This window comes from Mesocricetus auratus, unplaced genomic scaffold (assembly GCF_017639785.1).
Source record: "Mesocricetus auratus isolate SY011 unplaced genomic scaffold, BCM_Maur_2.0 Super-Scaffold_4256, whole genome shotgun sequence".
Classification (NCBI taxonomy): Eukaryota; Metazoa; Chordata; class Mammalia; order Rodentia; family Cricetidae; genus Mesocricetus; species Mesocricetus auratus.
The window spans coordinates 63,234,731-63,249,257 of NW_024429182.1; positions in this window are offsets into that span (position 1 = coordinate 63,234,731).

Below are 14,527 nucleotides of genomic sequence, written 5' to 3' on the forward strand. Positions count from 1 at the left end.
ATCAACACTTAGCCAGTGTCCTTACAGTGACACAGCTCAGATCTCTAGAATCTAGTCAGGGACTGCCTGTGTCCCTGTACCCACATCCTCTAACATCTCAGACACGGCACTCCTACCCTGCACCTCCACCTCTCCAGCCATCTTCCCATGATCCCTTGCTGTTCTGGGACTGGCTCCAGGCTTTGACTTTCGCCTCTTTAAAAACCAGTACTCCATGTCCTCTTTCTCCCCACCCTTTTTCTCTGAATGCCCCATTTTTTTATCCTGTTCCACTTCATTTTAAATTTGCTTTTGTTTTAGTTAATGAATCATAAAAAAAAAAGATGAGGACACTAACCATATTACAGCGCGCAAAGTTCCTGATGTGTGCCTTTGTCTCATGCCCTTTTCTGTCGTATATGCATTTTCTCGTATGTTGTTTTTTTTTCAGGCTTCATAGTTAGGTATTCCAAGCGGGCTTCCGTGAAGCAAACAAAGCTTAATTCTCCAAGCCCCCAACCTACACGCAGCTCCTTCCTCCACCGGTAATTTTTATCCTCTCTGAGGCCACACAAGTTGCACGATCTTCAGCCCCCCAGGAACCTGGTTCTGACCTGTTCCCATGATTCATGAGTTTCCCACGGTCCTGGAAGTGCTTTGTGCTCAGGATCTGGTAGATGCAGGGTTGGCCATGGGGGACGAATCAGTTCACTCCCTCCGTGTGGGACCTTAGGTGAGCCAATAGTTTGCTATTACAAATCACACGGCTAGCAGCATGTTGGTGCATTAATCTTGGTCCATGTTTCTTGCTATGTTCCTGGAATGAGTTTCCAGGAGGAGAAGGGCTACAGGAGAGCAGAGTTATAGTCACCTTTACGCAAACAGACAGTGCCATGGGCTTCAAAAGTAAGCGTTGGACAATCCCCATCCTTTCTGTGCGGTTCAGATGGCATCTCTCCTCTTTGCACTTATTTGCAAGGTCGAGCTTTCGAATCTTGCCTATTCTTATAAACTTCCTGGTGAATCTCGACTATTAACCCATTTAAATGACATAACTGTTATTTAATGCTATTTAATAATTTTAATGACACATTTAAAAATTTAAAATATTATACTAAACCTGCATGCTCGTTTGCCCTGGAATATACTTTTCCAAGTTCAACCCATACTTTTTCAAAGATTTGGTTTTCATTTTTAATTATGTATTTGTGTGTGCACCTGCATGTAAGTATATGCATGTGAATAATGCAGGTGCCCTCAGAGGCCAGAGACCATGGATCACCTGGAGCGGGGATTACAGGCAATCATGAGCCTCCCAGTGGGCACTGGGAACTGAACTTGTGTCTCCTTCAAGAGCAGCAAGTGCTCTCAGCTGTGGAGCTGTCTCTCCAGCCACACAACATACAGTTTTAAACTTTTACTATTGGAGCAGTTGGACGTCAGAAGTTTTGAAAGCATTTGTGGTTATTTTCTTGCAGTTATTACTTTGTTGTTTCCTTTTTCTTTTTTACTTAGAATGCTGCCCTGCATCTAGTTTCCTGATTGCACTGTTATTGTCTGGTTTTTATAGCGAAGTTGTTATTTTGTGTTGGGTTTGTGTTTTAATAGGATGCTGGAGGTATAGGTAGGGTCTATATTTTTTCTACTTAGCTTACCAGTTGTCTTGGTGCTATTTATTAAATGGCCCACTGCTCCCTCCTGGGTTTGGAAAGACTCCTTCATCACACCTTAAGTGTCTGCACAGCTGAGACATGGCTGTGGAATGACCCATTCTGTCCCACTGATGGAGCCATCTGTTCCTGGACACTGTTTTCATTACTGCAGATTTATTATGGACATTAATATGTGGGAGGGCAGGAGCTTACTCATTACTCTTATCTTGACAAATTTATTATTTTCTAAAATTTCTCATTTTCCTAAAACATTTTATTATGAAATATAATTCATGTATTAAAAATGCATGGAACCATAAATGTAGAACTTAGCAAATTATCAAAAAGCAAACACCTATGTAAATACCACCCAAGTCAGAAACACTGGACTCCCTGAGGGTCCACACAGGCCTGCTCCCAGCTGCCCAGAGAGGGGGCTGCCAAGCTGATTCAGTAATGATCGAGAAAAGCTGATTCTATCCATATCTAAATTCTGAAACTCTGCTCTATAATTTACACTTTGACCTTAATATAAATGAAATTCTATATAAATAGACTTTATGTAAAAGGACTTGAATGTTCTTTTAAAGACAGTTTTTAAACATTAATGTTGCTTTCAATCCTGCGTTATATGTGTGTCTGTGTGTATGTACATGAGTGCAGGGGCCCCTGGAGACCAGAAGAGGGTGTTGGAGTTACAGACAACCATGCTTACGTTAGATACTGGGAACAAAACCTAAGTCCTCTGTAAAAGCAGCAAGTGCTCTTCATCACTGAACCATCTCCCTAGCTCCTCAAATTCTCTTTTGCTTCTGGCCCTTTCTGTTCAATGTTTTGTTTTCAAAGCTCAACCATACCACTGAATATTGTTTTTGGTTCAGTTGCTATGAAAAACATTCCTAGGTGCTCTGCTCCCTCCATCCACCTGTTTATTCTCTACTGGTGAAATCTTGCTTTGATGGTGGCTTGAGGCTTCTATGAAATGTGCTCCAATGGATTCCTGTACATGCCTGCCAGAGTACATGCACATACGTGGTATTGTAAATACACTGGAGACTGTGCACCATGCTATTTCGTGTTGATACACCATGCAAATAGTCTTGAATCTGCCTGATGGTTTACACTTCCACCTTCAGCGTGTACAAATTCCTGTTTTAGGACAATCTAACCATTGTGTCATCAATCTTTATCATTTCAGCCTTTCAGGTAGCCATGCTACAGCATCTCCTGTGGTTTTAATTGTCCATCTCCTGTGATCAATAACATTGAACACCCAGGTATATCTATTAACCATTTGGACTTCCTGCTTTAAGTGTTCATTCATGTCTTTTGTCCGTTTTCAGGCAGGTTGCCTGTCTTCTTTGTGCGGTTTGATAGAAGTTGAGTCTTTTGTCGGTATGTTAACTGCAAGTCTCACCTCTGATTTTTTTTTGTCTGATCCACATATTCTTGCTAACACCTACTGAATTTTTCTAGGTATGAATTTAGTAGATAGATACCATCCTCTCGGAACTCCTTGCAGAGCCAGACGCTGATGCTTTCCCTAGGGTCCAGTTCATGAACACTGCTTATGTCTTCCTCGTTGCCTCATCTTAATCTAACGTGATTTGTTCCGCAGTTTTCTGTGTTTAAGCCTTCCTCATTTTATGTGCAACATCTGCCCCATAGGCTAAAATCATATTGTAAATGGTACCTCACATTTTTAAAATTTCATTTCATAAGGTTGTATAAATAGATGTTACCTTCTACTTGCTTCATATATAGAAAAGTTTGTGAGTCACTTACCAGTGTATTAGTTTGAAAATCCTTTGGCATCATTTCTACATGCAATTGTTTATTTTAGCTTATTATCATTTTCAAAATGGAAACTTTGTTTATTCCTTGCCTTTCAACATCTCTGTCTTCCCTTTTCTGTCTTGTAAAACTCTACCGTGGAGACCTTCCTTAAAATCCCAAAGCGGGGTGGGCATTGTGGACAAGATGCTCTGTCGTTGGCACTTGCCCCTCCAGAGGAGTGTTAGGATGCATTTTTTCCCAAGCTAAATAAAGATGCCTGGGGATTTTACTTGGAGATGCACTTTGGCACTGGTGTCCTATCAATCTTCATATGCAGGATGCTGGATTTCTGCTTATTTATATCTTTGGGAGATGCTAGAACACTTCCTTTTTATGTGACCCATACATTGCCTTTAGCTTTTGTCCCAGATACTCATTTTGACTTTACTTTTGAAAATGTAGGGACATCAATTCCTAAATATCTAGCTGAATTTCTATGCTTGCCTCGTACATGCCTCTATTTGAATTATCTCTTCTGGCCTATTCTTTGGATGTGCTAAAACAATACACTGATGTAAGCAAATGTTCCTATTTGTGCTATTTGTGTTCTTTTTAAAATATCTTGTCTGTTAATTTTGAGTGAGTTAGGACAAGTTCATTCCTAAACTTTGAAGTGATGATTTTGGCTTGTACTATTTCCACATTTAGAGATTTTATGGTATCTTTCATTTAATTATATTTCATTACAATTTTATTTACATCTTATCATAAATATAAAGCAGCTCCAACATATTATCTTTAAATTTTGCTCTATGACATTGTGCATAGACTTTAGCTAATCTACAAACACTGACTGGTCATTTGAAGCCAAGTGAACCCTTTACTTGCTGATTGCAAATTTGTGTCACATGTGCACACATCTGAGCATTCACATTCCTTCACAGGTACACTCCTATTTAGCATCAGAACTCCAGCATCTAAAATTCATGTGTATGTGTCCATATTAACAAAACTTTCTTTTGTTGATCAAAGCCTCTCCAGGCTCAACCTCCTGTTTATGTTTGCCTTTCTGATGCCAGAAACAGTAGTTTAACCCCAAGTCCATAGCTGTGGGTTTCATTAAGTCATATTCTATTCACACTTACTTTTCTTAGTGCAGCTTGATTTACTCTGCTCCTGAGATATGGGATTATGACTCTTATTTCTTCTATGGTTGTTAAAATTTTCATCAGTATAAAATGTTCATTTCTTTGTCCTACTTAAATATTCTGCCTAGAATCCTACTCAGCCTGTTTTGAACAGTGTCAAAGTCTTCCTTCTGTTCTTTCAGTTTCTTGCTGCCCACTAAGCATGCTGTGTATCATTTGGAAGCAAAGCTGACCAAGGTGTCATTTATATCTATTCCTCTGTAAATCATTTGTAGAATAATCGAAGTCTCCCCTCCCCCCAGTACCCATCCCTGCTAATATTCATTGGCGTCATTTCTGTCCTCCTTTTGGTTTGCTGTCCATGTGGTGCTAAACCTGAGGTGTAATTCCTTTGGTTAAGTGCTGTTTCCAAGGGACCTAAATTGGTCCCACCACAGAGTAGCTCCATAGTTATGCCTGGGGGGAGATGTCGATGCCAACAGCTTACAATGAACTGTAGCCCTGTGACAGAACACTTGGAGAGCCTTGGTTGCCTGGCAGAGGAAGTCAGAAACCTATAACTTGCAGGAGTCAAATAGGAGAAGGAAACAAAGATAAAGCTGGCACACTGGGCCCAATATGACCCTGGTGGCTAGTTCCAATGGGCATTCCAATGGCTCACTTTCCATCTAGCAGAGACACACAGGCTGTGCTGTTCAGCTGGAAAGAGCAATCTAGCCTGTGTCCATCACCCACTCCGCTACCTCAGGGTCCCAGACACAGTAAAATCACAGTGAGAAGGATGGACCCTGATCTCTCACTCATACACCAGCCTGTGATAACAAAATGTTGGTCTAAAGGTTTCCATTCTCTCACTCAGTTATTTCCTAAGTGTAGCCACAAGGAGCAAATGAATGGGCTCAAAAGACCAGAAATCAACTCTCATTTCCATTTCCTTGTCTGTCATGTGGGCAATGCAGTTCTGAGCTCCTGACACACTGGGTAAAAGGAATGAGGTTAGGAGTGTTTTGTTCTTATTTCCTTGTTTAGTTACATTGGTTTGCAGTAGTTTTGTTTGTTTGTTGTTGCTGCTGCCGGTGTTGGTGGTTGTGGTGTGTGTGTGCGTCTCTCTCTCTCTCTCTCTCTCTCTCTCTCTCTCTCTCTCTCTCTCTCTCTCTCTCTCTCTCTCTCTCTCTCTGTGTGTGTGTGTGTGTGTGTGTGTGTGTTTGTAGTGGTTGATGATAGATGGCAACCTTGCTTTTGAACATGAGCTGAGAAAAGGTCAACACATGGGCTGACCTCAGACAGATCAGCCTTGTCATGTAATCACTTGAGACACATTGTTGTCATCAAGGAAATACTCAACTGATTATGTTAAAGGATTATAAAATACATACATGACACATATCAACGTAAATGTCATAGATTCCTTACTAATATACACAGACAAGAAAAGTGAACTAAAACTATATAAAATAACATGAAAACAGGCAAATATCATCAATGCACTTGAGATGGGAGTGGGATTCGAATCCTATCTTGTGAAGAGAATACTGGAAATGAGGTAGTTACATGTGCCCAAAAGCTAGTAATTGTGCACTATGAATTCTGTGCTTTTCTAGATTGTTGTTCAGAATTGAAAACAAGATAAATGCATTTTCCTCTTTTAAACACCAAAAATGTTCACTGCTCTTTTGTAAATGATCTTCAAGCACTCTCCCAAGCAGCATAAAAGCATTAATTTGATAAAGACAAACATGAGATAAGAGAAACAATGATGAACAGCAATCATTGCTAACTTCAATGCTGTCAAGAAACCACAGCTAACTTCAAAGATTTTCTGATAATGTGATTGAAAAACTTTCAAGTGTTTCATGTGTTACTATTAAAGAAGAAAAAAGATTTTTCTTTAGAGGCTGGAGAGATGGCTCATCAGTTAAGAGCACTTGCTACTCTCATAGAAGAATCATATATATATGATTGCCATATTTGGGGGGAAAGATAAAGTATAGCTTACAATGTTTAATGTATTGTGAGGCAAATTAAAGTTGTGAAAAATAGAAGTAGCATATTTATATTCTAAAAATTTCAAACAAATAGTTCAAAAGCAAAAGGAATCTTTATCTACCCATATAAAGAATGGGAAAGAGGAAAGAACAAGAAAAATAAATATCGACTACCTTGAACTCACACAGGCACACACAGTAGTTTCAGACACTGAAGACTAAGGAACATTACTGAGATAGCTCAACAGGTAAAGGCACTGGCTGCTCTTGCAGAGGACTCAGATTTAGTTCCAAGCATTGACATGGAAGCACTCTGGAACTCCAGTTACAGAGGATCCAACATCCTCTTCTGGACTCTGTGGGCACTTGCATATACAGCACAGACATACATGTGGGCAAAACACATAAAATAAATCTAAATCTTTTTAAAAGAAAAAGAAAAAGATTCAGTGACAAGGGAAGTCAAATGATATTCTATGGACAAAAAATGCAGGTGTGATATAGAAAGACAGGGAACTAAGAGATACAGGAAAGGAATAGGTTATGAAAAATTTTGGAAACAGTACCAAAAATAAATGTGAAAAGAGAAAGAAGAAGCATGGGGGAAAAGAAAGAGAGAGAAAAAGGAAGGAAGGAAGGAAGGAAGGAAGGAAGGAAGGAAGGAAGGAAGGAAGAAAGAAAGAGTCAATGCGGATCTAGTCTGTGTGGTACTGGGATTGTACACAAATCCTTACGCTACTAGGCTAGGGTTCAACCCTAGCACTTAATTTTATTTTTATTTATACACAGGGATCTGTTAAGTTGTCCATGCTGACTGACCTTGAACTCACTCTCTAGTCCAATTTGTCTTTGAACTCACAATCCTCCTGCCTCAGTCTCCTTAGTAGTTGGGTGTGCCCTGGACCCAGTGTAGGCATAGCTTTGTATGGTGCTGGGGTCAGAATCCAGGGTATCTATCATGTGCTCTAAACAAGAGTTCTATTGTCAAACGGCTCCCTCGGCCCTTGGGCATACTTTTAACTCCTAAGCAGGGAGTATGTTGAAGCTACCACAATGAAGAGGCACTATATTGAACTAATTCAGTATCCTGTTGAGAAGGAAGCAATGGTGGTGAGCAGTAGGCTAGTTTACACACTCACTGTAAGTTAGTGCATGCTTCTTCTAGAGCATCCATGGAGAGCCATACAGAAGCCAGTGTCATGATTCATGTTGTATATATCTTGTCAGCAAGAATTTCCCAGGGAACATTCCTGTAGAAATATTCATGCAATTACGTAAAGCTGGAAGCACACAGGTAGTAACGGCAACATTGTTGATAACAGCTAAACTCTGGAACTAACAGTTGGATGATGACTAAGCACCTTATGCATTCTGCTCTATGGAATTCCTGAACGTATTAAAATAATACCATTGAAAATTAATTCCACGAAGGCATTAAGAATCACTATATATTAGTGGGGATTGCAATGAATCTGTAGATTGTTTTTGTGGTATGATTACTCATCTTCATGTGGAAAAAATTTTTTTAAAAAGCAGGATAGCTAAAACAATCCTGTAAAGTAAAAGAACTTCTGCAGGTATCTTTATCCCTTATTTCAAGCTGCACTACAGAGCTATAGTAATAAAAACCACATGGTATTGGCATAAAAACTGGTGGATCAATGGAATCAAATCAAAGACCCAGATGTAAATCCACACACATATGGACATCTGATTTTTGATGAAGAACCCAAAATTATACAATAGAAAAAAGAAAGCATCTTCAATAAATGGCACTGGTCTAACTGGATGTTGGCATGTAGAAGAATGTAAAAAGAACCATATCTATCACCCTGCAAAAACTGAAGTCCAAGTGAATCAAAGACCTCAATATAAATCCAGATACACTGAGCCTGCTAAAATAGAAAGTGGGAAATAATCTCTAACATATTGGCACAGGAAAGAACATCAGAACAGAACATCAATAGCACAGGCACTAAGATTGACAATTAAATAAATGGGACCTCATGAAGTTGAAAAGTTTCCATAAGGCAAAGGACATTGTCAATAGGACAAAATGTTAACCTACAGAACAGGACAAGATCTTCACCAACCAAACATCCAACAGACGGCTGATTTCCAAAATATATAAGGAACTCAATAAACTATATATCAACAAACAAAATAATTCAATTTAAAAATGGGGTACAGAAAATTCTTCACAGAAGAATACAAAGGTCTAAGAAACACTTCAGGAAATGTTCAACATCTTTAGCCATCAGGGAAATGAAATTCAAAACGACTCTGATATTTCACTTTATACCTGTTAGAATGGCTAAGATAAAAAATACAAACAACAACTGATGCTGGAAGTCAGTGTAGCAGTTTCTCAGAAAACTAGGCATCAATTTACCTCAAGACCCAGCTATACCAATCTTGGGCATATACCCAAAGGAGGCTAATCATACCACAAGAAACAAGTTCATGCTCAACTCTGTTCATAGCAGCTTTATTTGTAATAGCCAGAACCTGAAAACAACCTAGATGTCCCTTCAGCTGAGGAATGGATAAAGAAAATGTAATTTCCATTTACACAATGGAATATTACTCACCTGTTAAAAAAACTAAGAACACCAGGAAATTTGAAGGCAAATGGATGGAACTAGAAAAAAATCATCCTGAGTGCAGTAAACCAGACAAAGAAAGACTAACATGGAATGTACTCACTCATAAGTGGATATTACCTGTAAAATAAAGGATAACTATGCTACAATCCACAGACCCAGAAAGACTAGATAACAAGGAGAGTTCATGAGGGATACCCAGATCTCCTTAGGAAGGGAAAAAAGAAGAGATTTCACGAGTGGATGGACAGCATGTGGGGATAGGTACAAGAGTGATCAGGTTGGGGGACACAAAGGTGGGGAGCGTTAAAGAGACTACTGGAAAGGGTGAAACATTTCAAGATCAAGTAGAAACCTGGTGCAAGGGAATCTCCCAGGAACCTACAAGGATGACCCCAGCTAAGATTCCTAGCAATAGCAAATATGTAGTTTGAACCAGCCATCTCCTGCGACCAGATTGGTGCCTAGTCCAATTGTCTTCAAAGAGGCATCAAACAGCAACTGATGGAAACAGATGCAGACCCACAGCCAAACATTACATGGAGTCCTGAAGATGCAGAGGAAAATAAATTGTAGGAGCCAAAGAGGTCAAAGACACCACAAGAAAACCCACAGAATCAACTAACCTGGGCTCATAGGGGCTTACAGAGTTTGCATGGGATTGACCTAGGTACTCTGCCCTTAAAGACAGAATGCAACACAAGAGACCCTGTCCCAAACAATAACCACAAATAAATAAGTAGTACTCAGAAAGTGAAAACTATATTGATGGAATAAGACACACAAATAGTATCCATATCTGGATTATTCTGTGGGGTTCTGTGGATCTCACCTATGTCCATAAACTAGGTGGGCTCAACCCCAGCCTTTAATTTTATTTTTATTTGGAGACAAGGAATTGCTAAGTTACCCATGCTGACCTTGAAGTCATTCTCTAGCCCAGGCAGTCTTTGAACCCACAATGTTCCTGCCTCAGCCCTCTGAGTAGTTGAGATTACAGATACTATAGACCAATATCAATGATCAATGTACACACAAACACATACACACACACTATGAACCAAGTCAGTAAAACCAAACTGTCTTTTTACTGAATATGATTCTTTATACCATGTGTGTTTTATAGACTTTATTCCTTGGAATATCCTGAAATTTGAAAGACAATCAGGATACTGGAGAGATGGCCTCTTGCAGGGGATACAAGTTCAGTTCCCAGTATCCACATGGCAACTCACCACCATTTGTAACTCCAGTTCCAGGTGATCTGATCCTTCTTCTGACATCTTCGTGTTTCAGCACACACGTAGTAAACATGTATACACTCAAGGACACACACAGACACACACACACGAATATAAATTTAAATAAAAGAAATATATATACTGCAAGAGCAGTATTCTCTTAACTGCCAAGGTGTCTCTACATCCCCACACCCTCTGATTGGAACAGAAAACCCTGAATAAAAGCTTCTAGCCTCTCTCTCTCTCTCTCTCTCTCTCTCTCTCTCTCTCTCTCTCTCTCTCTCTCTCTCTCGCTTCTACTTCATGCCTTGAGGTTGAGATGTGATCTCTCAGCTTCCTGATATAGATGTTATACAGATGCTATGCTTGCTAACTGTGGCCATGTCTCCCCACCATGATGGACCCTTAACCTTCTGGAACTGTAAGCTTAAATAAACTCTTCCTCATTAGATGTTGGTCACAATGTTTTAACACAGCAACAGAGAAAGTGATTAATATAATATAGATGCCCCCCATAAAAACATACAAACACACACACATACATGATTGAGAAAATAAAATATAATTTTTAAAAACTAAGAGTGGAGTATCATCAGACCCTCACTTGAGATTCCATCTGTGGTCCTCCTGCCCCCAAGCTGTTTATGGACTTAGGGAGAGGTAGAAGATCCAGGGCGTGGAAGGCTGACTATGGGTAACTCTTCAGTGATGTAGCTTACATAAGTCATCACCCATACTTGGGTGAGAGTTTTGGGTGATGCAGCTGCTTTTGAGTCATCCATGCTTCTTCAAGGAACCTCAGTAAATCTATCAGTTCAGGGCCTTTACCTGGGTGGGGAATTTCTTTGATGTTCTGGCTGCTCTCTAGAATAAACTAATGACTCCTCACGTACCTCCAGGAGAAGCCACACAGCACAGGGCCACATACTAATGCCCTGCCCATAGCACAGCTGCATCCCTTCCACATCACACCTAGTGACTTAGGCTGGCACTGGAAGCACCATCATTTGAACAAGGGATAGGCATGGCAGATGCCTAGGATGGGGCACACCTGTCACTCTCCCCAAACATGCCTGAAACTCAAGCAGAAAAGTAAGTATATTAAATATATGTGATATATATAGATAGATATTCATACTTATATAGCAAATGAAGTATATTAGCCTGTATAGACACACACTAAGATGCCCAATGCAAAACACAAATGAAGCTCACAAAACACAAGAGCTTTGTACCAGAACGCGTTGCTTGCTGTGAAAACCTCCAGATGTCTTTCCTACAGCACTCAAATAGCCACCAACATGATTGTGGGCTCTGCCAGTATCCTATCAGAAGACAACAAGGAAATCAGAGACCCCTAACTGCTCTGATCAAGCCTGCCCAGGAGTGGTACATATAATTTCTGCTTGCACTTCATTGGCTCAGAAAAGTCACATGACTAGTCTATTGCCAACTCCAGACCATTGTAGAGAAGAACTAACAGGTAGCTTCCTGGCTATGTTGGCTATATTTAACAGCTTAGGAATTAGCTAAGAGATGGGCCCCACCCCTGCAGTGGGGAATTACATCCACACAGATGAATATGACACATAGCAAGAAAAATGTGTATTATTTTGGTTAGCTCAGAACAAAATATAGAGAAACACAGAAAATGTTTATCAGATAGCCCTGTGAGAAAAACGAAATTCTGACCTAGGGAGACATCACAAGAGTGACTGGACACTGTGATAAGGACTGTTAGTGACGTGGGTGCAATTGTGGCCTTGTGCCAGTAGAGACCGATGCTTTCGGCTTTGGCTTCTGCTGAACTTACACTGCCTGTTTGTGCACACACCGCAGGCACAGAGATCCATGTAAGAGTGTGTATGTGAATTAAACTCACTTGGAGTTTTCCTGTTGTTAAGTCCTGGCAGCCGCAGACAAAGCCCAAAGACTGCCTGCCTTCCTCATCCTGCTCTTCAGCCATTTTCCCCAAACTCTCCACTATGGGTGCGACACTCCAGAAAGCCCCCCTCAGCATGGCTCTCTAAATGTCATTCTTCCTGACCTCTTACCAGAGCCACTCAACGTCTGTCCACTGAGGAGCAATGAGCAAAGGAGGAACAGGTGGGAGAAGTCAGGCTGCAGAGCCCTGAAAGTGCGAGGAAGCAGCTGGGCTCTGAGGTCAGCAGGCTGCGATCCCCCAACCCCCCGCCCCTTCCCCCGAGGATGCTCCCATGGACAAAACCAGAACCTTCTGGCTTTTTCCCTTTCTTAGCATGGGCACCTTAAAACTGCGAGGAAAGAGACAGAGGCTGTAGGCTGTTACTGACCTCAAGGAGTAGACTCTGGCAAGGGCTGTGAGTGGGATCATCAGAGGGTGCTGAAGTCAGGGAGAGTAAAAAAAAAAAGATGGATCTGGCATGTTCGAAAACTCTGATACATCTGCTTATAGAACGACTGAGTCTTCTGTATGTCCTACGGTTTCTGAAGGAGAGATATGGAAGGTTCTTCTGCCATGCTGCACCTTGAAGCTGGTCACCAGAAAAGCCTAACATGCTGCTCTGGTCATAGGCTCCATCTGGCTACTGCAAGCCCAACAGATAAGCACTTGAAAGCATCTCCACACTTAGTCATCTTTGGTGTGCAGCACAGTCACTGGTGTCCCTGCTGCAAACAAGGACTCCACATTAGCATGATGTCCTTCCTTGCTTCTAGGCTGGTGTATCTTGGTTTCAGAGTTTACTAATGGATCCAGGTTTAGTCCTGCCTGTCGACTGGATATAAGTATTTTTCCCCTCTTGTTTAAATCCGCCTCCATTTCTATACTGGCTAAATTGAAAACATCAGCCAACCCCCCAGAGCTAACCCACTTTATCATGATTTATTTGTGTGAACTTGAGGCTTGCCAAGAAGTGCAGGACCTCTGCCTGACATTAATAATTGCAGTATGGAGAAGAAGCCCATTACATGAGATAATTCTGTACAGGGCTGAATATAGTTAAAGGAGAGAAAAGCTCAGAAAGATGAGATTCTTGCTTCCCACAGACAGGAATGAAGGAATACGAGCTGACAGACATGGACAGGCTACAGAGTTCAGAAACGGTGTGAGTGATGCAATCCTTCCCGAGTGCTTCCCAAAGATCCCTGCAACCAGAATTATTGTACAGCCCAGCAGGCCAGATGCTGATTTATCGCCAGTTCTCTGACCCCCGAATCACGGCATCTGCCAGTTTCTGCAGCTTTGGTAGCCCCACCAGGTAGCTCACCAATCTACCATCTTTTTACTCTACAGGCAAAATTGGCATAATTTGCCTCAAGAGCACAAACATCTAATAAAATCATTAGAAACTGACTTGTTTGGGGGCTCTGGTTGCTTTTTTAAACATACAGTTTGCAATTTTAAATTTATGTGACTTAATATTTAATAGCAACTGTGTTTAACAACTGACTCACAAATTCTTAAACTCCTATTGGTGCCTTTCATGAACCAGACAAACCAACTCCAGTGTGGTGCTGTGCTGTGGGCAGAGAATACATGTGCATCGTATGCTTTAAAAAAATAGTAATCTATGGGCTAAAGCATGTTGTCCAGTGCCCCATATGTTTTCCTCTGTTTTTACCTTTTCTGGGATTTGGTTACAGCTTGGACTATGCTCAAAGGAGTAATCCCAGAGCGGCCAGGCTTTTAAGTATGAGCCAACATTCCTAGCCTGTACCCTGGGTTGAGCCCTCAGGAGATCCTCCATCTACTGGGTGTGTTTCTGAAACTCACTTTATCATGCATATTTCCACGCACTGTACAATATTCTTGCCTTGGACAAGATGGCGTTATCCAGAAGGTTCCATCCCTTTATCCCCTTTAGAGAGCCCAGCAATTAAGAATCTTGACCTCATGTTTAAGACAGTCATTTATCACACACCAGGTCTCCTGGAGTTGGAGGAAGGTGAGGCTAAACATGACACTGCCTCTGCAAGGCACTTTCAGCAGTGGTTTAGAAGGAAAGGCCAGGACAGTGTGGGCAGGGGCCTTCCTGTGTTGGAAACTGCTGGGAGTGAGAAGGAAAGGAACATGGCTGGTGCCTTGCAGTCTACTCTGAGCCACCCATCCCCCAGAACCTATGCAGTCATTTGGAGAGTCTATCATCTGACTAAGAAAAGGGC